Raw genomic sequence first — 24,371 nt, forward strand, 5'->3', positions numbered from 1 at the left:
AAAAAAAAAACAAATATTTTGATGTAAGTTACATGTAAAATCTAAAAAAAGAAGGTAAGAGTTAAAACAGAATGGTGGGTGCTGACAGCAAGGGGTAGTGAGATGGAAAGATGTTGATCAAAGGGTATAAACTTTCAGTTACAAGATAAATTTGGGGGATCTAATGTAAACATTGTGACTATAGTTAACTATGTATCGTATACTTGGGATTTTTTAAGAAAGCGCATTGTGTTTTCACCACAAAAAAGATATGGTACTGTGTGAGATGATGACCGTGTTAGTTAACATGGTTATGTTGGTCATTACACAATGTATACTTACGTCAAATCATAAAGATGCACACCTTAAATATATACTATATTTGCAAAAAAAAAATCCAGATGTCACAAAGAAAGGGGGGGAAGGGAAGAAGGGAGGAGAAAGGCAAACAAGAAAGAACAAAGGACACATTCTCAGTAAGCTTCATACTAAATCAGACAAAATTATACACTGATAAGATGTAAAGCAACAATCAAAAGTTTACTACATGCTAGCCAATGTTCTAAGCTCCCATGGACATTAGTTAAGAATTCTCTATATTAAGAAATACACTAAACTACTTCATGGTGGCAGAATTTGTTTAAATTTCTTAGTTTAGGCTAGCCAAAAAGAAAATATTTTAAGAAATACACTAAACTACTTCATGGTGGCAGAATTTGTTTAAATTTCTTAGTTTAGGCTAGCCAAAAAGAAAATATTGAGGTGAAATATAGGGTTAGATTTTCCTCTATTTAGGGAGATGCTTTGTGCTAAGATGAAATTACTGAGTCTGAATTTCTGTAGAATTGCCTTTGAAACCTTCATAGGACTGGAAATATGTGACATCTGTCTACACTGTTACTAGGATTTTTCAACCAAATCCCAATATGTTCACCACACCTGTCACACACTTCTGACACGAGACGAAAAAGAACTTAAAATGACTTAACACAGAGATCCTCAGACGTATGCCCAGATTTACCCAGGTCTGTCTGCATAATCAATAGAAGAGCAGTCAAGATTGTGAGACCACAAGGAAAGCTTTGGCCCTCACTATCAATTGAAAGAAGATAACTGAAGGGGAAGAAAAATAACCAGAAAATGTTAAGAGCTCTAAATAGAAGATGTACCTCTGATGAGAACAAGAGAAATAAACCTAGGCTTCCCCAAAATTATTTTCACTGGAGCAGATCTTCCCAATTCACACTTTAAGGTCTGGTTTCTTCTTTGACCTTCAGACCTCTCCTGACCTGTGTTATCTGCTCATGTATTCTCACCTACCTGGGTGTTTGGCTACAGTCAATTTCTCTCTGTATATTTCTGGATTCTTTCCTTTGTTCCAAAAATGTGACCAGGTCTGGCTTAGAGACAGGAAGACCTGTTTTACCAGAAAAAGTCAAATGACTCTTGATGAGAATTTTTTAATCTACCTAATTCTGTGCTCAGTGGAGAACAGAGAACACTCTGAAAGATTGTAAAAAACTATATCCTCAAATACTTTCATGGCACACCCATTAGAATATTTTGAAAGCATTTCAAATTTGTGGATCTTGACCTCCACTTCCAATTAGTACTGAATCAAATACTAAAGGGGGAAATGCATTTTAAGGTGTCAGCAACAATATTTTATGCCACTGAATTTCTAGAATTGTTACTAAATTAGAGTGAAGGATAAAGATCACCTCAAAAAGGGGAAGACTCATGTCAAGATGAAACATCATGAAGGTTTTCTTTTCCACCAACAAAACCCAACTTTTTTTTTCTTGAAAACAGAAATCTTAAATGCATATATGCAAAGCACAATCTCTCAAGAGACATTCTACACAGAAAGGAAATGAAAACCTTGGTGTGGATAGGGAATTCTGAATGGGAGTTATCCTCACCCAGGGAGACCAGGTTTCTGTAGTTCTCTAACATCACATCTCTATATAAAATTCCACTACGCCTCAGGGTCCAGGCATTCCCATTCCTTTGGAGATAATTCTACAGCCACATCTCCAAACGTTGACAGTCCCTGAAATAAAAGTAAATAAATGAATAACACAACGACCATGTGACCATGGGCAGAGTTCTTCATTTGACCCAAGACAAAATTACAGAGTTAGGAAAACAGGTTTTGACTCACATGAGTGACCTGAACGATCCAATAAGATACTGGTCAACATCGTAATATTCCCTAATGCATTTTCTAACTCTGTGCAAAAACAATGACATAATATTTACATAACCAGTGTAGACACTGTGATTTTATGGGATAAAACATGTAAAATTAAAGCATCAGTACAGGAATATACATTTGGAGTTTCATATTTATTTCATTTAGAATAAGTTATGCATATTTCTTAGAAGAAAAAGTCATGGTGAATAAGAAGTATACTTCTCAAAATTTCATGTGTGTAACAATGAACTGGAAATCTTGATAGAATGCAAATTCTGATTCAAAGAGGTCTGTGGTTGGGCCTGAGTGTCAGCATTTCTAACAAGTTCAAGTGATGCCAATGCCTTTAGTCCAAATACCAAACTTTTGAGTAGCACAGAAGTAGAACACTGAAGAAAGGATTCATGGATGACTTTGAATTGAATGGATTGCATGTGATATGCATGCCGGCTTTAATATAATAGTAACAATAGCATTGTTGTTCTTCTTCAAAAGTGTTGTTCTTTTTGAACACTGACTATACACAGGATGTCATTCTAGCACTTTAAAAAATATATTAATACATAAAACCACAAAAATAATCTGAGAGCAAATACATAAATCTTGCTTTTTTTATGAAAATGTTTTATCAAATACCCTGTAAACAATAGAGCATGGGTTTAATCCAAGTTAATCTGTCCTAGAATTTATCTCAAAGTAACGTACATGCTAGTATGCAAGATGACCTTAGAACAGATTTTAAAACCGAGAAGAGTAATAGAATTAAGTTAAGAAATCAGCAACACAGAATTAATCAAATAACATTAACATGTTATGCATGCACATACATACAAATGGTAATTATATATGCATCAAACATGATAAATCAGAAAAATTTTGTGTAAATAAAATATGAAAACATTCTTAATCCTTTTGCCACAGCTTCATATGCTCTGTTATGGGAGGCCCAGGTGGCTGCACCACAGCCTCTGTTACCTGCAGGTATTGGGAGATCTGCATGGATGATGCACGACACTCCAGCAGTTGGTAAATTATTCATCTTATCATCCATGGAATGAGTGAATCATTGAGTGTCCCTGCAGATGTGCACACAAAGACAGCAGAACAGCACATGTGAATATTAACAGAGTGGATATCACATGTTTGAAAGAGGATCCTGGGACCCCAGGGTAGACAAAGCCTTCTAAGTCAGGGTGCTAGATGTGTATGTTAAAATTTGTAAAACAAATAACTAACCACACTCCAGATGAAGGGAAGAGCGCCACCCCCATCCATGCAGGAAGCAGGAAAATCAAAGGTGCCATGACAGGGAGGCCCAAAGCAGGGAAATGCCCAGCTCCAGCCAACGCCACTCAAAGATCCCCAAACAGATTCAATCCAAAAAGGTCCTCTAGGAGACATTTTATTCAAATTGGCACAGCTCAAAAACAGAGAGAGAATTTTAAAAGCATCAAGAGAAAAGCATCAAGTCACCTATAAGGGAACTCCCATCAGACTAACAGCAGGCTTCTCATCAGAAAAGCTAAAGGCCAGAAGAAAATGGAATGATATTATTAAAAATATTAAAAGAAAAAAAATTGCCACAAGAATACTTATACCCACCAAGGTGATCCTCTAGAAAAGAGAAAGAAATACTATATTTCCCAGACAAACAAAAATTGTGAGAGTTCACACCACACAACCAGATATAGGGATATATCCAGCAAGAAGACATAAAAGTCATAAATAGATATGCATCCAACACCAGAGTACCCAGATACATAAAGCAAACACTATTAGATCTAAAGAAAGAGATAAACCCAAATACCAGAATGTGGAAGACTTGAACCACCCTATCAATATTGAACTGATCATCTAAGCAAAAAAATCAATGGAGCAATTCAGGATTTAAACCACACTTTAGACCAATTGGGTCTGGCAGATATCTGCAGAACATTTCATCCAACAACCACAGAATATACATTCTTCTCATCAGCACATTGAACATTCTCCAGGATAGACCACATGTTCAGTAACAAACCAAATCTCAATAAATTTTTTAAAAATTGAAATATTTGAAGTATCTACTCAGACCACAACAGATTAACATTAGAAATAAATAATAAGTGAAACTGAAAAATATACATCAAAAATAAACAGCATGCTCCTGAACATATGGGTATAAGAAATTAAACAGGAAAGCAAAAATTTACTTGAAACCAATAAAAATAAAGACACACCACACCAAACCTGTGGGATACTGAAAAAGCACTATCAACAGAGAAGTTTATCATAATAAATGCTTACATCAGAACAGAAAGACTTCAAATACTTAACTAGAAAAACAAGAATGATGCAATCCCAAAGTTAGTAGATGAAAATATATATAAGATCAGAGAAGAACTACATTAGAGACCCAAAATATAATATGAAAGACCAAAGAAACAAAACATTGGATTTTTGACTAGATAAACAAAATAGACAAAGTATTAGCTAGAGAAACTAAAAAAAAGAAGAAAAGATTCAACAAAAATAAGAAAAGAAAAAGATATTACAACTCATGCCAAAGAAATACAAAGAATCATTAGAGACTATTAAAAACAGCCATACACCAATAAAATTGAAAACCTAGAAGAAATGGATAAATTTCTGGACACATACCAACTACCAAGACTGAACCAAGAAAACACAGAGAACCTGAACAGTCCAATAATAAGCAACAAAATTGAAGCAGTAATCAGCAGTCTCTCAACAAAGAAAAGCCCAGGACCAGATGACTTTACTGATGAAGTCCAGTAAACATTTAAAAAGGAAATAACACCAATTCTCTTCAAACTCTTCCAAAAACTGAAATGGAGGCTATTCTCAAAAACTCATTCTATGAGGCCAGCATCACTTTGATACCAAGATGCCCACTCTCACCACTCCTATTTAACAGAATATTGGAATTACTAGCCAGAGCAATCAAGCAAGAGAAAGAAATAAAGGGTGTCCAAATTGGAAACGATGAAGTTAAAATGTCCCTATCTGCAGATGATATGATCCTATATACAGAAAAACCTAATTCGTTACCAAAAAACTCTTGCAGCTGATTAACAATTTCAGTGACATTGCAGGATACAAAATCAATACCCAAAACTCAGTAGCATTTTTATTCTCTAATAATGAACTAGTGGAAAAGTAAATCAAAGCAAGCCCATTGTCAATAGTCACCCAAAAAATAAAGTAGCAAGGAATCAATTTCACTGAGGTAAAAGATCTCTAGGAAAATAACTACAAATGACTAGTGAAAGAAATTAAAGACAACACAAAATTGCAGAAAGTCATTCCATACTTAGATTGGAAGAATCAAAATAGCAAAAATGTCCATATGACCCAAAGTGATCTTCAGATTCAGTGCAATCCCCATCAAAATATCAGTCACATTCCTCACAGAAATAGGAAACAACAACAAACCCTAAATCGTATTAAACAATATAAAATCCCAAATAGCCAGAAGAATCATGAGCTTAATAAATAAATTATAAAGCTGGAAGCATAATGCTACCTGACTTCAAATTACAATACAAAGCTATAGTAGCCAAAATTGCACAGCACTGGCATAGAAATAGACACTTGGACTAATAGAACAGAATAGAGAACCCAAAAATCAACCCATATGCTTACAGTCAACTGTTCTTTGACAAAGGCACTAAAAACACACATTAGGGAAAATAGTGCCTCTTCAATAAAAGGTGCTGGGAAAACTGCACATCCACCTGTAAAAGAGAAACCAAACCTATAACTCTTGCCACATACCAAAATCAACTCAAAATTAAGGACTTAAATACCTGTCTTAAAAATATATAGCTACTATATTAGTCCATTTTGTGTTGCTATAAAGGAATACCGGAGATTGGGTAATTTATGAAGCACAAGAGGTTTATTTGGCTTACGATTCTGGGACAGCTGCATCTGGTCCAGCGTCAGGCTACTTCTACTCATGGTGGAAAGTAGCAGGCAGGTACAAGCAGATCACATTGTGAGAGGAAGCAAGAGAGAGAGAGACGGGAGGTGCCAGGGTCTATTTCAAACAACCAGCTATCCCTGGAAGTAATAAAGGGAGAACTCAATACATTAATCTATTCATGAGGGATCCACCCCCCATGACTCAAACAGCTCCTAACACTGCCACATTGGGGATCAAATTACCACATGATTTCTGGGAGGACAATACATCCAAACTCCATCATCTACTAAAAGAAAACAGGGCAAACATTTCAAGAGGTAGGAGTGGGCAAAGACTTTATGAATAAGACCTTGAAAGCACAAGCATCAAATCAAAAGAAAAATATAAACTGATGGGAGTCTATCTAAAAAGCTTCTGCAGAGCAAAGAAAACAATCAACAGAATAAAAAAACAACCTACAAAATGGGAGAAACAATTTGCAATCTATACATCTGACAAGGTATCTACGTCTGGAATATACAAAAAACTCAAACAACTACACAGTAAATAAAAACAAATAACCTGATTAAAAACTCAGCAAAGGAGCTGAAACGTTTTTCGAAGGAAGACATACAAATGACCAACAGGTACTTCAAACAATGCTCAACATCACTAATCATCTGGGAAATGCAAGGTAAAACCTTATGAGATATCTTACCTCAGTTAAACGAGTTATAATAAAAAAGACAGAATATAAAATGCTGGGGAGGATGTGGAGAAATGGGTACTCTTTTACCCTGATGTGGGACTATAAGTAAGTACAGCCACTGTGGAAAGCAGTTATAAAGATTTATCAAACAATTACAGATAGATCTATCATAGGATCCAGAAATTCCACGTCTGAGTATATACACAAAGGAATGGAAATCATCATGTTGCTGAGATACATGCACTTCCATATTTACTGCAGCTATGCTTACAACAGCCAAGAAATGGAACTCACCGAAATGTTCAACAGGAACAAATGGATAAGGAAAATGTGGTATATATACACAACGGAATAGCACTAAGAGATGAAATGGATTGATATTCTACCATTCACAACAAAATTGATGAGCTTGGAAAAAAACTATATTAAGTGAAATAAAACAGGCACACAGGGAAAAATACTGCACGTCCTCACTCTTAAGTGGGAGCTAACAAAAAGAACAGAGTGGTGCATTGGACTTCCGGAGAGAGAGAACAAATCTAGGGTTGCCTAGGGGTGGAGACGGGAAGGTAGGCAGGGAGAGCTTTGGCTGGGGACATGGAGAATAATTGCAATTGGTGGTAATGGGCATGCTGACGGTTCTGATCTGATCATCACATCTTGGCCACACGAGGTGACGGTGAGCTTCGTATCCCATGAACATGCACAACAAAGACAAAAACAAAAATATATATATATATATATACATATACATATACGAATATGTGTGTATTTACCTATAAGCATTTATATTTATCTCATCGATTTTTCAGTGTTTATCCATTTATTAGTTGATAGAAATGTAGGTTGTTTTTACCATTCAGCTACTGCAAATATTGCTGATATACCACTAATTATATGTATAACATTATATAGAGAGATATTTATGTATCCATTTCTTAATCCATAATATACATAAATTTACTTTAAAGTATCCATAATTATCCATTTATCCATTTTCCATTTATCCAAACTGAGACCCAGTTTGTCTATTTTCCCTTTGTTGCTTGTGCTTTTGGTGTCATATCTAAAAATCCAATATGGTATCATATCTAAGAGTCAAAACAAGGTGATGGAAATTTACTCCGTTTTTGTTAAGAATTGTGCAGTTTTACCTCTTTTATTTAGTTTTTTGTCGATTTTGAGTTACTTTTCATATTGTGTGAAATAAGATTCAAATTCAGTATTTTCCATGTGGCTATCCAGGCGTCCAGCACCATTTGTTCAAGAATATTTTCCCCCATTGAATGGCTTTGGCGCCCTTTTTGAAGATTTAGTAGCCATGTATGCGTGAGTTTAGTTTTGGAATCTCGATTCTATTCCAGTGTTCTTTATGTCTATACTCATGCCAGTACCACTATGTCATGTTATTGTAGTAAGTTTTGAATTCAGGACATGTACATCCTTCTGCATTGTACTGTTTCAACATTGTTTGGGCTATTAAGGGTTCCTCGCAATCTCAAATGAATTCTAGATTCAGCTTGTCAATTTCTGCAAATAAATCAGCAGGATCTCTAATAAAGATTGCATTAAGTGGGTAGATCAATTTGCTATATTTCCATTAATTTAGATTTTTAAAAGTTTTCAACAGTGCTTTACAGTTTCCAGAGTATAAGCCGCGCCCCCGGCGCGCCCCTCTCCGTGCCCCCGGCAGCCAGCAGCGGCTTCAACGCTTCAACGGGGCAGGGGTTGCGGCTGCTCTCTGGACGTCAGGGATGGACTTACCCGGCTTTCTGCTATTCCCCGACCAACTCGCTCACATCGGTTAAACCAGGGGACTCGCCACGCCTGAGGCGTCCAAGGAGGATGGAGAAGCCCGTGGACCCAGCAAACTTCTCCACCTCCGGGGAACCTGCTCCTCTCCTTCAGACACGTCTGCGGAGCAGCTTTCCCCGTTGCTTCTCAACTCCCTGTCCTGGAACTGGGGAAGACACCTCAGGGAAAACAGCAGAGACCAGCAAAGACCTGCAGCAGAACCCAGACTCGAATCCACCTCCACAGAAGAGAAAACGCCACTGTGGGCTTGCGCAGCCCATTTATAGACTCTGTATTCAAATGAGGGCTCCTGGAAGACGCGTTCTGATTGGATAGTTTCACTGCTGTTACCAACCAATCAGAAAACAAAAGGTGAAGAGGCTCCACCAATGGTACTTTCAGTGGACCTTCACCCTCGGTGCCTGTGTTTTTGTGGGGGTTGTTTTCATGACCCTGAAAGAAAACGTCAAGATGATTAAGCTGTTAGAGCCCATCCCCACCTCCACCCAACAACTAGCGACCTGCCATGTGCTTTCTGGCTCTGAGGATTTCCTCATTCTGCAGATTTCATAAAAGTAAGTGATCTTTGGTGTCTGGCCTCTTTCACTTTACATAATGTTTTCAGCGCGTGTCAGTACTTCATTTATTTTTATGTCTAAATAACATTACATATACATGGGTGCTCACGTGTCCATGTATATCGTGAGTGTATATATATATATACACACGTGTATGAGGGAACTTCATAAAGTTCAAGGAAGTATTTATATTATCTTTTACTTTTATTTTTCCATGAACTTTTTTGAAGTACTCACGTGTGTGTGTGTGTATATATATATATATATATACATATACATATACGAATATGTGTGTATTTACCTATAAGCATTTATATTTATCTCATCGATTTTTCAGTGTTTATCCATTTATTAGTTGATAGAAATGTAGGTTGTTTTTACCATTCAGCTACTGCAAATATTGCTGATATACCACTAATTATATGTATAACATTATATAGAGAGATATTTATGTATCCATTTCTTAATCCATAATATACATAAATTTACTTTAAAGTATCCATAATTATCCATTTATCCATTTTCCATTTATCCAAACTGAGACCCAGTTTGTCTATTTTCCCTTTGTTGCTTGTGCTTTTGGTGTCATATCTAAAAATCCAATATGGTATCATATCTAAGAGTCAAAACAAGGTGATGGAAATTTACTCCGTTTTTGTTAAGAATTGTGCAGTTTTACCTCTTTTATTTAGTTTTTTGTCGATTTTGAGTTACTTTTCATATTGTGTGAAATAAGATTCAAATTCAGTATTTTCCATGTGGCTATCCAGGCGTCCAGCACCATTTGTTCAAGAATATTTTCCCCCATTGAATGGCTTTGGCGCCCTTTTTGAAGATTTAGTAGCCATGTATGCGTGAGTTTAGTTTTGGAATCTCGATTCTATTCCAGTGTTCTTTATGTCTATACTCATGCCAGTACCACTATGTCATGTTATTGTAGTAAGTTTTGAATTCAGGACATGTACATCCTTCTGCATTGTACTGTTTCAACATTGTTTGGGCTATTAAGGGTTCCTCGCAATCTCAAATGAATTCTAGATTCAGCTTGTCAATTTCTGCAAATAAATCAGCAGGATCTCTAATAAAGATTGCATTAAGTGGGTAGATCAATTTGCTATATTTCCATTAATTTAGATTTTTAAAAGTTTTCAACAGTGCTTTACAGTTTCCAGAGTATAAGTTTTGCACTATTATGTTTATCCCTAACTTTATTCTTTTTAATGCAATTTTAAAGGAAAATGTTTTCTTAATTTCATTTTCAGGTTGTTCATTGCTGGTATACATAAATGTGGTTGAGTCTTATATGTTGATCTGTTATCCTACAACTTTGATGGACTCATTTATTAGATTTCTAGTTCTAGTAGCTTTTTATTGGATTTCTTACCATTATTCATATATAGTATCATGTTATCTGAGCATAGAGATAGTCTTTTTAAAATTTTGATGTCTTTTATTTTTATTCATTTATTTTTGGCCTAAGTACCCTGATTAGAACCTCTACTACAATGTTACGTAGAGCTGGTGAAAGTAGACAGCCTTATGTTTTTTTGATCACATGATGAATACATGGCGTGAAGAAAGTGGAGTTGGTTTGGTCAGACAATGCCAGCGACCAGCACGGAGGTGGTGATGAATACATGGCGTGAAGAAAGTGGAGTTGGTTTGGTCAGACAATGCCAGCGACCAGCACAGAGGTGGTGGTGGTGGTGGAGGAGCCAGGGCGGCGGGCAGGAGCAACCAGGAGAACTACGATGATCCACACAAAACCCCTGCCTCCTCAGTTGTCCACATCAGGGGCCTGATTGATGGCGTGGTAGAAGCTGACCTTGCAGAGGCCTTGCAGGAGTTTGGACCCATCACCTATGTGGCAGTAATGACTAAAAAGAGACAAGTGCTGGTGGAGTTTGAAGATGTGTTGGGGGCTTGCAACGCAGTGAAGTACACAGCCACCAATCAAATCCACATTGCTGGGTCACCCAGCTTTTGTCAATTACTCTACCAGCCAGAAAATCTGCTGTGGGGACTCGGATGACTCCCAGTGTGCCTTTTTTTTTTTTTTTCAACCATTCTGAACCCCATGTATTCCATTACCACAGATATTCTTTATTATTTGTAATGCTTGTGGCCCTTTCCAGAGAATTGTCATTTTCTGGAAGAATGGAGTCCAGGCCATGGTGGAATTTGACTCTGCAAAGTGCCCAGTGGGCCAAAAGCCTCACTCAATGGAGATGTCATCTATTCTGGCTGTTGCACTCTGAGGATTGAATATGCAAAGCCTACATGTTTGAATGTGTTCAAGAATGACCAGGATACTTGGGACTACACAAATCCCAACCTCAGTGGACAAGATGACCCTGGCAGGAACCCCAACAAATGCCAGAGACAGCCCCCTCTCCTGAGAGATCATCCCACAGAATATGGAGGGCCCCGCAGTGGGTGCCACAGCCATTACCATGGTGAGGGCTACAGGCCCCCCCACCTCACTAGGAAGGGAAAAGGATGGGCCTACCAGTGGGAGGTCACTGTTGGGGTCCAAGCCACTACAGCCCCCAGTATGGGCACCCCCATCCCCTCTCCCAACACCCAAATATGGCCCCCAAGCTGACACCCCTGTGCTCATGGTCTATGGCCTGGATCAATCTAAGATGAACTGCGATTGAATCTTCAATGTCTTCTGCTTGTATGACAATATGGAGAATGTGCAATTCATGAGGAGCAAGCCAGGGGCTGCCATGGTCGAGATGGCTGATGACTGTGCTGTGGACTGGGCCATTACCCACCTCAACAACATCTTTACATTTGGGCAGAAGCTGAATGTGTTTCCAAGCAACCAGCCATCATGTCAGGTCAGTCATACAGGTTGGAAGATGGGACCAACAGTTACAAAGACTTCAGCGAATCAAGGAACAATCAATTCTCCACCCCAGAGCAGGCAGCCAAGAACTGCATCCAGCAACCCTGCAATGTGCTGCACCTCTTCAATGCCCCACTGGAGGGGACTGTGGAGAACTTCTTTGAGATCTGCAATGGCCTGGGAGTGACACAGCCATCCTCTGTCAAAGTATTCTCAGGCAACAATGTCACATTAGGGATCAGATTCCCACATGAGTTTTCGGGGGACAACACATCCAAACTCTTATCACCCAGTCTCAGATATTCTGTTATAACAACACAAAATGGACTAATACAGCCCATGAGGAGAAAAAATTTAGGAGAGAGAGAGATCCCACTGCTCCAGCTCCCTGTGTGCTTTCTGGCCTTCCCTCTCCCAGGAGATCATTTACAGAGGAGATCACCTGCAGGAGTCCTAGCCAGGACACCCTGTCCTCCTCAGGACAAGAGGCCAGTCTCTCGGCCTGGTTTCCCACCCAGTACCCTCTCTTTCAGACATGAGGCAGGGTAATGCTACACCTCAGTCTCCTGATGCAGGGAGAGAGAAGAAGGTGCAAAGATAAGAATCATTTATATCGGCAGAGCACTTTATATATTTAATAATTTTTCAAAATAAATTGTGCAATACTGAAGATACACAGAAAGCATATGAGTAATGCTGTAGCGCTTAAGCTCCTGCACACACAGCTTAAGAAACAAGAGTCACTAGGGTAGCTGACGTCTTCCTCACCAGCCTGGTCCACCCCCACCCTCCCCAGCTACATGCCCATGCCACACACAATACACATACACATGTCGGGTTCTGTGTGTGTGCATCACATGATCTACTGTATTGTTTTTCATGGTTTTTAACCATATAAAATAATATTATGCTAAATGTATTTTTCTGCTATTTGTTTCATTGAACAATGATTTGATATTCATCACTATTGAGGATATTTAATTATTTTTCACTGTCATAAAGTTTTTCACTAAAGAATATGCCACAATTTACTATTTAATGTTACTGGACATTTAAATTAAATTCTCATACTGCTGATGGGAGTATGAAAGTGTTCAGCTACCTTAGGGAGCAATTGAGCAATGTTTAATAAAGCTGAAAATGACTTACCCTGTGACCCACCACTTCTATTCCAAAGTACATCCTGGAAGAAATCTTACACATAGACTAGCACTTTATACCGTAAATTCACATTTTCACACACTCTTCCATTTAATCCACTCACCAACACTCTTTATGCCCACTTTACAGACGAGAAAACGAGGGCCAAGGGAGGTTGCATGAATTTCCCAGGCTCCCGTTGCTGGTGTGTGAGGGAGCCAGAGTTTGGGGACATGTCCAATCCTCGGACGTCTTCACACCAGTACGCCCATCAGGGAGGAAGCCCTTCATGTGCTCATGACTCCCACCTGAAGGAAGGGAGAGAAGTCCTTCACCAACACAGAAGAAAATCCAGCCGGCTGCTCCTGTGATGCCAACAGCCCTCTGACTTCGCCTGCAGACTTCCAACTCTGGGAAAAAAGACAGTTTCTCTCCAGGTGTTCTGACATGTCAGTGCAAAGCATATGGACACATTTTGGACATGCACAGGTGGCATTTGAAGTCTCCCTCTAACATTCAGGTGTCTGGTGTGTGTCACCCACGGTCCAGGTGTTGCTCCACTCCATAAGCAGCTTAACTGCATGCCCAGAAGGCCACCATCGCCTTTGGAGAGATGGGGGTTGCGTCCCTCCAGAGACTGTATGAATCCCAAGAATACAGTTTTGTAGACTGGAAATCTCTCAGTAAATGTTCTGTAGCTCTGAGAAGTGTGGGTTTAGGCTGGTACAAACTGATACTAACTCTTAAAGTCCTTTCTGACACTGCTCTAGTGAAAAATGAACTGTTTTCTCCCAAGTGGATTTTGAAAATACAGGAAGACAGGATCACTCACAATGTGGTAGGTGCCATGCCGGGCACTTCAATAGTGCTACCTCAGCACGTCTTGTGACAACCTTGGAAAAGCACATTTCTAAACCTAGTTTGTAAAGGAAGAAACTGAGGCTTTGAGAGGCAGAATGGGCACTGGTGAACTGGAGTTAGGCAATGCAGCTCCGGGCCTCGGGCCGCCGTGCAGAGTGGAGAAGCTGGGAACAGTAGCGGCTGCAGCTACGGTCCTTATCTTTACTCCCACAGCAGCTGCAGACGGGCGACTACACCTGGAGAGCTCTGCACTCGGGGGGCCAGGCAGTGCTGGTCAGTCTGGCTGGAGAGTTTTCTGCTTTCTTCCACCTCATCAGTCTGCTTTGTGTGACTTCTGTGGGACCCTCCCCAGTCAGCCTCCTGCCAGTGACTTACAAACTGGCACAAATGAAGGAAAAGGGCGATCTCACAAGAAGAGTGTGGGAAGAGGGAGCAGGGGCCTAGCTATGTGTGGCCCTGTGTGATCTTAAATTGTTAATGAAGGAATTGAAGGCAGTGACTTGATTCTTCTGAAAAAGTCTCCACCACAGTGGCAGGCGGCCCTGCTGGGTCAATCTGAAGTTTTTGGAAAAGTTATCTTGCCCTTTGATTCTCTAATGCTATGGAAAAAGGGGAAAAGAGATAAGGAACAAGAGAGAGACAGCAGGGCCCAGGAGGCTGTGGCAGGAGGCAGAAGTGGGCCCAAAGGCCACAGTGTGCTGTCTGCTGCTCTTCACAGGCTTCTGTCATGGTGGGAGCAGCTTCTGTGCTGATACGCCTATCAACCAACCCGTGAGCCCACACACAGACTCGGCTAGCTCAGGGCTGGTCCTGCATGGGGCCTGTGTCCACATTAACGCTAGGATGCGGGGCACAGGCTGGATGTTCACGTGGGAGGGTGCAGGGTCACATTCCCCTGCCATTGAGGGATACACACCCTCGGGACCCCCCATAGCCAAGCACTCCCACACCACCTGGGCTAAGATTCTGAGAGAGGGACCCAGGTGACAGGTGGAAACCTGAGACCAGAGACTGAGCCAGGAAGGGAGGCAGCCACAGTTGACCCCAGGCCCCCAGGCTGTAGACTCCGTGCTTTCAGCCAGCATGCATTTGTCTCGGACCTTTCAGAAGTGCAGGCAGACCGGGCCACCCATGCTCCCAGAAACAGTTGCCCGAGTTCCCTCGGTAATCTGACGGTGGTGCCCTTCCCGTAACTCATATTCCCCACAACCGTCCTCCACTTGACCATACACTTGCAGTCCCTTGTCAAGCACCATCTCCCCCGTGAGTACCCCCTGACGCCCCTGGTGTGCCTGCTTCTTGCTGTAAGTCTCTGACAGCCCTTGACCTCACTCCCTCCTGCCACAACTGCTAGTGAGGGGTGCCGTCTGCTGACCTGGCCGGTGGGTAGGGCCCAGGCTCCCTGCACCTCTTGTGGGCATCTGCCTGAGGCTGAGCACGCTTCCCATGAGGAAGCCCCACAATGGGGCTTGTCCCATTGCTGCCAGGGTGCAAGCCCCGGGAGGACAAGAGCAGTGTCCGACCAGCTGCTCTCTGCGGGAGCTCTCAGCACACTACTTGCCCCTGGGTGTGTTCTTTACTCCATACGTGTGAGGATCTGAGAATTGCATTAACTGCAAGAGCTACGCGGAACGGCAGGTGAAGCTCGTCACGGTATGTGTTGAGAGCAGGGCGGCAGACACGATGGGGAAGGTGGGAGTGGAGTGGCACTGCGGTGGTCTCCTGTGGGGGCTGCTCACGCTCCAGCACAGGACAGAGACACAAGATGCACTCCTAAGACGAGCGCAAGCTCAGCTCAGCGGCAGCAACACAGAAGAGAAGGGGATTTGTCTCCAGGGACGTCCCGTTCAACTCAGAGTCAAGTATCCGGGACATCCTTTACCTGTTCTGTGCCATCTTTGTTACCCAGAAGGTAGAAAGAAAGGCAGATGGCCGATATAAGTGACCAAAAAAGAAAACAAGTTTGGTGACGTGAACATGGCATGAACCAGGAGAGGAAACTTTTCAGTCCCCGCATCGCCCCAGCTCCCTCCCCCGTCTCCCTGCTCCCCTCATGAGAGCCCTATCCCCCCATGCTCTGCCCCACTGCAAGGTCCAGGACCATTCCCAGCTTGCCTTTGAACAAAGGGCTGGCCACAGGGACCAGGGCATGGGAGTATGGGGGTGTTCACTCTGACTCCCCCAGTCAGGAGCAGCCCCCACGAGCAGCGCCTGGTGTTAGCACTTGCCGTGTCCGGTAACCTGGCCAAGCCCAATCTCACGTGGCCCTCGCCCCTCTCTTTGCGTGCCCAGCGTCCCTGAGACAGTGGTCATGGGAAGACACGCGACACTCTTGTGGGCCTCACTCGTTAGCCCCCACTGTGGAGGAAGACTCCAGAGGCTCACTTTCTGATCCTGTGCCTCTAGCAGCTTGCTTCTTGTGTCTGCCACTTTCCTGGATTACAAAACAGGTCTGATCTTTGCCTGACAACATTCAAAGTTATTTCTTTCCTGATTTCCCTTTTTGAAGGCCTCTGTCCCTGGACAACCCTGTTACAAGTGCGGAAGGTGGAGACAGGAGTGGGGGGGAGATCAGGACACCCCTGTTCCCCCGTGCTCCCGATTCCCAGCTGGCATGTTGTCCTGGGCCAGTCTGATTCCACTCGACTTCCCACTATGGCCTTTGCCAGAACACCCACAGCTTAGTGACTTCCTGGACTTCAGTTTATCCACAGCATCACCTCAAGGGAAAGAGAGACGTTCCCAGTTGGAAGTTGCCAATGAGATGCCATCTTCTTTAGTGAAAAACATTTCGTTTTTTGTACTCAGCACTTGAACAGAGTTCAGACCCAACTTCAGATCTGAGTTCAGTCCCAAGCAATGCCCCTTATGAGTAATGTAAATTTGGAAACAGAATGTCTCTGTCCTACATTCTCTTCATTTTGTGAGTATTATAGAATATAAATATATAAAATGTTGGTTAAAGGCCATGAATACAATATGAACCCAATAAATTAACTTATCTGGTTGATAAAGTATACAAACCCTTCCCTCTATCCTGAATTAGCCACCAGAGATGCACTTGCAAGCTGGAAAGTCGCAGCTCATGGCAGTGTGCTGCACTCGGGGGACAAGGCACCGTGCATGGGTAAGCAGACAAACGAACATGTAATGGCTAAGAAGTTGAAGGAAGAACCAGGAACTGTGGTCGTGAGGAATAAGGGAGGGCACACTTTCTTCAGAAGAAGCTCTTCCTGCAGGTGTCATTTAAGATAAAACTCAAAGATGGGAAAGAAGCCACCACCCAAAGTGCAGAAGCATTACAGACTGTGGCCCTGGGTACTGGGTGGGAAGGTGGACAGGTGACCAAGTGTGCCAGGCAGAGGGCACAGGGAGAGGGCAGCCAGGGGAATCGTAAATGTAAGGAAAGTTGGAGAAGGATAAGTCAGCACGCTGGGTGGAGAACAGGTGCAGGAGGGGAAGTGAGGCACCTGAAGGATGCTTTTGCCATGGTCCAGGCAGGACAAGTGGAGGCTTGGGGCCCAGAGGCAGCAGAGCAGGGGAGGCACTGAGTGGTTTCAGGATCTGCTCCAGTTATGCATAACGGGACTTTGTAATAGAGTTTAAGGAGAGGGAAGGGTCAAGGGTGACTTTCAGACTCCAAGCTTGAGCAGTTAGATGGTATAATTTATCTAAAATGGGCAAGACTAGGGGTGAGGTCTAGTGTGCAGGGGTTAGATGTGGTTCTGCCCAGTGTGAAGCCCAGCATGGAGGGATGGGCAGAAAATGCCAATGTGAGAGCCATAGCTGGAGCGTCTTTAAAGGACTGGGAAGGCAGTAGATTGCTGTCCCCAAAAGTGTAAGAAAGCAAAGTGTGGCCAGGACTGTCTTGGGAGACTTCAGCTCCCTAAGGGGGTGGAGCAGAAGGAGATGCAGCAGCAGCAGCAGTCAGAGGCGGGAGGGCAGCCGGGCTGGGTGTGGTGGAGAGCACAGGAGGGCAGCCGGGCTGGGTGTGCTGGAGAGCACAGGAGGGCAGCCGGGCTGGGTGTGGTGGAGAGCACAGGAGGGCAGCCGGGCTGGGTGTGGTGGAGAGCACAGGATGGGAGGTCCTGGGCAGGAGGAGCTGTTCAGGGTGCCCATGGCAGCTAACAAACCTCAGAACCGAAGACAGAAATCTGACTGATGCCTTTGTCAAAAAAAGAGGAAGTTGGTCACCTCCCTGAGAACAGAATGGGGCGTTTAAAGGGGACAAAGCCAGAGTGGCGTGGGCCAAGGAGTGTATGGAGGTGGGGAGGGAAGGCAGCACACAGGGACAGCTCAGAAGAGCTTTTCTGTGGAGGGGAGGAGAGAACAGGGCCGCAATGGAGAGGGATGCAGGATAAAATGGAACTTTTAACAGGTGCCACTAGAGCAGGTTTGCCGAGGCAAGAAGGGAGGGTGTGGGACCCTGCGAGAGCAAAGTCCTGGGAGGCAGGAGAGCTTGGGCCCGAGAGCACTGGTGGAGGAGAACCAGACCGGTCCACGCCCTGCAATAGCACTAGCTGGGCATGTGATTGGCACAGGCCTCAGTGAGTGAATCCATGTGTTTACCCGTCAATAAGGTACTGAGTACCTGCTATATTCTAGACGTCAAATGCGGAAAACAGTGTACACTGTGGTGTGCCGTGAGAAGTGAAGGGCGCACCGTACAGCTTTGGCCAGCAGAGGGCGCGCAAAGTGCAGAGAAGCGGGAGGAGGCACCTGGGAGCCATTGTTCCTCGTGGCGGCTGTTCGGATTCCAACAGCGGGTCCTGTCAAATCGACAGTTCCGTCTCATCGTCTGGGGGTCAGTCTGCTCCTCGCACAGCTGCACCCCACAAATAATAGCCAATAATAAAAGTGACACAGATTGTTGGACTGTGGCCCAGTCTGCAACACTGCGTAGCCTGTCCTGCTCCTGCCCTCCGGTAGCTCAGCAGTTCCTGATCACTCTGCCCTGGGAAATGAACATGGAAAAAACACAAGCAAGATAAAACAGATCCTGCAGCCAGGTCTGGTTTTACTCCTGTTTATTGATTGCCTGGGTGTTCCCTCATTCTACACGGGCTGGTGGAGGTAGATGAGGTGGTCAGAAAATTCCCCCCACCCCCAAAGACTTCCATGTTCTGGTCCCTGGGCCCTGAGAATATGTTCCCTCACCCTTTGCAGATGTGATCAACTTAAGGTTCTTGAGATAAAGAGATTGTCCTGGATTATCCAGGGGGGCCCAGTGTCATCACAAGAGTCTTTAAAAGAGTCAGAGAGGGAGATGTGGTGAAACGGACAGACGTGGGGAGGTTGTGCTGCTGACTTCCAAGACAGAGGCGGGAGCCAGGAGCCCAAGACTGCAAAAGCAAGGATGCGGATTCTCCCAAGAGCCTCCTGAACGAGAGCAGCCCTGCTGATACCCTGACTTTAGCCCATTTCAGACTCTGACCTCCAGAACTGTAAGCCAACACATTTGTGCTGTTTCGAGTCACTAAATTTGTGGCAATTTGTTACAGCAGCCACAGGGAACTAATACAGAAGGATAGGGTAACACCAAGGGAGTGACAACGCGATTTCAAATGAATCTACTTTGAATAATGCAGTGAAAAGAGCAGGCTTCTGGGCTTGTTGAGATTTTCAGTGTTTTTATGGGTGTGAAATTGTCTAGACATAGATAAAAAGTTTGCTCTCATTTCTCGCCAACAGGGATGAACAATGGTCACATTAAAAACCATGATATAGGGGTAAATGCTGGACATAACCACATTTCCCCCTCCCCATGCATATCAGAGTTCCCCCTTCCCCCTAGGAGACTACCCCTGGCCAAGGTAGTTCCCCAAGGAAAGACACATACCCTTTAAGACAAACAGAAGGCTGGAGGGAGCAGGGACCCTCAGTAAATGACCAAGCATCTGGTGCCAGGGGAGGAGCGAGTAGATTAACTTATCTGCTCGCTCAGGTGTCCTGTGTGCTCTGAGTTATGTGAGCTGGGTGAGGGTCTGCACATAAGCCTGCAAATGATGTACACCCCTACTCTGATCTGCTCGCTACATCACTGTCGTGTGTACTCTGTGGCAGTGCAGATTTTCTGACCGACAGCCGCCTCGGTACCTCTCCTAAGTCCAATAAACCAGTGTCTCTACCTGCTAGACCACCGGGCGAGTTCTTCGGAATAGGCAAACACGACGCAACTGCCCTCTCAGATTTGGGCTCTTACGTTTCACATGATGATTTTGATAAAATCTGTCACATCCATTCCATGTTTGCTTTTCTCCCCGTTCAGAGAGGGGAGAAGGGGGAAGGAGAGAGGAGGGTGTCGTGTCCCCCGTCGCACTCTGTGGCTGCAGCGCGTGCTCTGGGAGCTCTCTCAGCCCTCTACCTCCAGGGAATCTAACAGAGCATATGCTGGTTCTGGACTCCTCTCCCCAAGACCAACTGGACCTACAAGGCTTATTCTGTGAGAGATCTGCAGATAGGGCTGGGGCGATGGGGGAGGAGAGGAGAGAGAAGGTGGATAGAGAGGGGAAAAGCCCAGAGAAAAGCAGATGCTGGAAGAGGCAGAGAGGGGCAAGGAGGCCTTTCTCCTCTGCCTCCTCATCTTCCTGAGAAGACAGCAAACAGAAGAGGAAGGAGGAAGGAAAGGGGGGATGGGAGGCAGAATGCGAAAAAAGGGAGAGCCTTCAAGAAAGTGGTGAAGTGAGGGGTGGGTGAGATGGCCACAGGAACCCGGCAGCGGTGCAGGCACCAGGACTCTGGAAGACCATCCATACCTGAGGCCTGAGCCTAGGAGCTGCTGTGAGGGGAGGACACCTGAGCAGATTTGCTTCTAGAACTGGATTTCCCCTCTTCAAATGACGGCCTGTGCAGGGCCACGATAGGGCCGACGACAAGGGGTCTGCAGGCCCTGCATGGCCGGTCACGCCTCTCCTCCCCCCACCCAGACTTCACCAGGTTAGATTCCTGAGCTCTGCTGCCCCCTCAGCTGGGGACACAGAGACTTGTCCTCAAAGTAGCCTGCCAGGTGTTTGTGACAGCAGGAGGTGAATCTTACTTGAGATTTATTCAGCTAATTAGCCTTGGCCGAGTAGCTTCCAGAAATTCTGCAGCTGTGGCCTATGGAGTCAAGAGGAGAGAATCTAGAATGTAAAGGGCCTTTCTGCAGGACAAGAGCAGTCGGATGGGAGCCAAAGCTGTTGCCCACCTGTCCTTCTCCTTTTTCTCCTCCCATCCTGTTTGCTGCAGCCCCAACCCTGCAGCAGTGCCAGGAAGCGGGTCTGCTTGGGAACGAGCAGGGCCTTCACGGAAGGAGCTGGCGCTGCCCTGGGGAGAGTCTCTCTGGCATTTTTCATTCTAGAAGTGATTTCTTCCTGATGCAAGTTGAAAGAATGGGTAAGTATTTTCCCATGGGTCACTGTCAGAGGAGGAGCAAGAATGTGGACACACACGTCTGGAGCCTGGCGGGGCATTTGTCTTTTCATGGGGCGGCCAATGGAGTCAGTCAGAGCTGGCCACGCAGCCGCGGAGTTGGGCCCAGGGAAGGAGGTCACCGGTCCTCACAACGTGTGCTGAGAAGCGTGCTGAGAGACTAGCCCTCCAGTGGGTATGGTCTTCTCGGGTTGGGAGCAGCTCCTCTGGTCGGCCCAGTGCTCCAGCCAGTAGTGTTACTTTCTGTGCATGCCCTGATCTGGCAACGGTGGGGCTGTCTTCTCAGCAGGTGGCTTGGAGCGCAGCAAGCAGCCTCTCGGGGCTCTGGTGAGATCAGCAAAGGGAATGAGGCCGGGGCCAATGGACCGACAGCGCCAAGAGAAACTGGGCTCCTTGTTTAGCAATGAAACAGAGCCAAGGGGTGCAGAAGAGGATCCTCAGACAGCCGGGCCATGCTGGGTGCTGGGAAGAGCGGGGCTGCTAACAGGGCGGGTGCACCCGTGCCAGGAGGACACAGTGTTGGCTTCAGAGCAGCACTGCACGCCAGCACTTTGCACATCGATGAGGACATTCTGCTTCTTACAATCTACATCTGTATGCACGTGGCTGTGGGACACTTAAAAGGTGCCAGGTGTGACTGAGGAATGGAATTTTAAATTTTCTTTAAATCTAATTAATTAATACTTAAATTTAAATAGCTGGCTATAGCTAGTAGCTACCATCATGGATAGCACAGCCCTGAACAACAATCCCAAGTTTGTTTATCATGATTGTTGTTATTGGTCACTTCAGTGCCCTGTTAACTATTTAGGAAATATAATAGTGTTCATCCAAATGGTTACCTAGGTTTCTAGAGCCCCAGGTGAAAGAATACAGCCAGACGTTAAGACATCCAATCCAGGAAACAGGCAAAGGACCATGACACTCGGTTGAGACACCACACTCATGGTGCGCTGGAAGTGGCCCAGGCATGACTGCACCCCTCCCTGCCACAGTCTGGGGAGCAGCCTCCTCAGGTCCCGCAGGCGGGGCTGTTTCCTCAGCAGGACCCACTTACTACTTCAGTGACATGTGCACTGAGCTCCGGCCTAGCCCTGGTTGGGAGTGACTGCCAGGAGTTTGCTTAAACTGCATAGCTAAGTGTCAAAGAGCTGCGGGATGCTTTACAGTCAATTCTTATCTCTGAGCTCAGTTTCCTAGGCTGTGAAATATGGATAATAATGCCAACTTCTTGGGGTTGCTGTGAAGGTAAAATTGGCATTTAATGTGACAAGGCATCCCGAAAAGGTAAAAGTTGTACTGATTTGTTTTGTCTCCAATGTACCCAAGTCCTCCTCCTAACTGGGAGCCCCAGCTTAGTGACCCTTTCCTCTCACTAGACGAGTGCTTGGAGTGATTTTTCCAGCTGGTGATTGTTTTTGTGTTAGTCATTCATTAATTCTGCAGAGTTTGATGAGCAACTTCCATGTGCCAGCGTCTCACTGTTCCAGCTCTCTCTCATTCATTCAGTCTCCTGGCTCCCATAACATGCATTTGAAAGAGCATCGGAAATGTCAGTCATTGGCTATGGAATGGCGCCAAGCTTATTGCCTCCTGTGGACTGAAACCCACACACTTGGTCGATGAAGGATGCTCTCACCTGCCAGGCCCAGTCTGGTTTCCAGCCTCTACATGCAGCCTCCTCATCAGTGCGAGGCCGCTTGATCTCTATCTGCAGAAAGCATTAGCCCATCTACCATAAGTCCTGATGGTACTACACCAACAGCTAGGCTCAGGGACTTAATATTAGTGACATCTCACTACCTGACCAACCCGGGCCAGTGCCGAGAATCTGATAGCGTGGTTCCTCTGCCCCATCCTCACCTGGGCACCAACACTTATGACTATATTTCTGCTCTGGACCCCGACTTAGTGCATGCCCTAATACTCCAAAGCTCTTCTGAGTTCAAAGTGCTGCCTCATTATGACCAGTCCTTCCTGAGGAAAGAGACCTCCATGGGGTCCAACTGACTGGATATTCAAATTCCACCCACTCTGTTTTAGAGCACCTATTGCTGCTTTGCCTTGGGCCCACTTTCCTTACTCCCTACCTGGCCCATCATTGCCATGTGCATTTAGACTTCTTTCTTGGCCAGACAGATGGAGTTCTCTGCCAATATCAAGAGCTGGATAAAGAACCTTTAGTTGCAGTCCCACCTGAGTGGGAGGGTCTATGCAAATCTCACCTAACAAATGAGACAACCAGAGTCTACATTCCTCACCAGTGTTGAACAGATTTCTGGAGTTTCTGTCCACTCACTCATGGCCTCAGGAGCTCTGACATGCCCAAGCTTTGTCTTGAACTTTGAGACATGCTGTGCTCTTCTTGAGTCGGGCATTGAGGTAGAGAGGCTGTGGACAAGCCAGCCATGAGCTGAGCTTGGCTGCATTACCTGTGGTTGGCACTCACTCTGCTCCCCACCTCTGCAACCGCACGTGCAATCCTAGAGGGGCTGTTGGGGACACTGCCCACCCCCACAGGAAAATCAGCCAGGGGAAATGAATGAAGGACCATGGGCCTGGCTGAGTGAATGAAGACATAAGAGGAGCTGATGTCTGACAAAACTGTAACAACACCTCTGGTTGCAGGCCCGTGCAGTCAACATCTTCTTTCTAAACACTTATCAAGGAAAGAAAGTCTTGGCAGATTTAGTTAGTACCTGGGAAACAATTTCACACGAGAATAAACAGAGGACACATGAAGTAATGAATGTGTCGCAAAATCCAGATTTTAAGCTGTGTCTTGATATTTTTTTTAAAAAGGAAATTATTTTCAGCAATGACTGCAAAACATATTGCTTAACAAATAAGGAAAAGTGATTTGCTGTAGAGAACTAACTGTCTGATGCACCACATCCTGAGATGATAAATACCTAATGTCAAGCCACAGGCTTCTGACAGAC

General features: G+C 44.5%; 1 long non-coding RNA gene and 1 pseudogene across 1 annotated transcript; one reads left to right on the top strand and one right to left on the bottom strand.

Annotated features, from left to right (window-relative positions):
- Positions 1-2,072: 2,072 nt before the first annotated feature.
- Positions 2,073-5,890, bottom strand: LOC103586498. The gene is made up of 2 exons (XR_550152.1): positions 5,822-5,890; positions 2,073-3,252 (listed from the first exon to the last, which is right to left on the bottom strand). It is a non-coding gene; the product is annotated as an uncharacterized LOC103586498 (long non-coding RNA).
- A 5,147-nt stretch (positions 5,891-11,037) lies between these two features.
- Positions 11,038-19,010, top strand: LOC103586501 (annotated as a pseudogene).
- The last annotated feature ends 5,361 nt before the right edge of the window (positions 19,011-24,371 follow it).

The sequence above is a fragment of the Galeopterus variegatus genome, unplaced genomic scaffold, assembly GCF_000696425.1.
Source record: "Galeopterus variegatus unplaced genomic scaffold, G_variegatus-3.0.2 Scaffold345, whole genome shotgun sequence".
Taxonomy (NCBI): domain Eukaryota; kingdom Metazoa; phylum Chordata; class Mammalia; order Dermoptera; family Cynocephalidae; genus Galeopterus; species Galeopterus variegatus.